Genomic DNA, 848 nt, shown 5'->3' with positions numbered 1-848 from the left:
AGGTGCATATCGCGGAAGAATCAAAACAATACTTTCACCTTCTAAAACTGCGATAGACAATTTAAGAGATACAATTGGTATAAATCGAATTCATAGTATTCTTCTTCCAGATATTAATATTGATTATCAAGAATTTGAACAGAAAGCAAATCTGTTTGATAAAAAACAATTATTAACAGAAATGGGGAATTTTTTACCGTTAGCTGGTGAATTTGATATAGAACAAAAATCGAATTTAAATATGAAAGGTCTTTCTTTATTTTCAGACCAAGACCAAGAAAAAATAGATTTTGAAAAAGAAAGAAAAATTTTCAAATTTCTATTGAATGTTATTCGAACCTATCCTATTGATCAAAAAATTCAAAAAGAATCTGTTGGAATAAAAGAAATTATCAAAAAAGTCCCTCGATGGTCATACAAATTAATCACCGATTTAGAACAACAATCAGGAGATCATCAAGAAAACGTACCGGTTGATCATCAAATTCGCTCAAGAAAAGCCAAACGTGTAGTGATTTTTACTGATAACAAGGAGAATACCGATCCTAATAAGGATAATGATACTTCGGATCAAAGAAACGAAGTGGCTTTGATACGCTATTCGCAACAGTCGGATTTTCGAAGAAGAATAATTAAAGGTTCTATGCGCGCTCAAAGACGTAAAATTGTTATTTGGGAACTCTTTCAAGCAAATGTGCATTCTCCCCTTTTTTTGGACAGGATAAAAAAATCTCCTCGTTTTTCCTTTGATATATCCGTACTGATTAAACTTCTTTTTAGAAATTGGACAGGGAAGGGGGCCAAATTTGAAATTCTGGAGTATACAGATGAAGAAACAAAAAAGGAAG

Source organism: Coffea eugenioides, unplaced genomic scaffold, assembly GCF_003713205.1.
Source record: "Coffea eugenioides isolate CCC68of unplaced genomic scaffold, Ceug_1.0 ScVebR1_930;HRSCAF=1691, whole genome shotgun sequence".
NCBI lineage: Eukaryota > Viridiplantae > Streptophyta > Magnoliopsida > Gentianales > Rubiaceae > Coffea > Coffea eugenioides.
The sequence above is the reverse complement of the archived record's forward strand: the minus strand, read 5'-3'. Positions refer to the sequence as shown.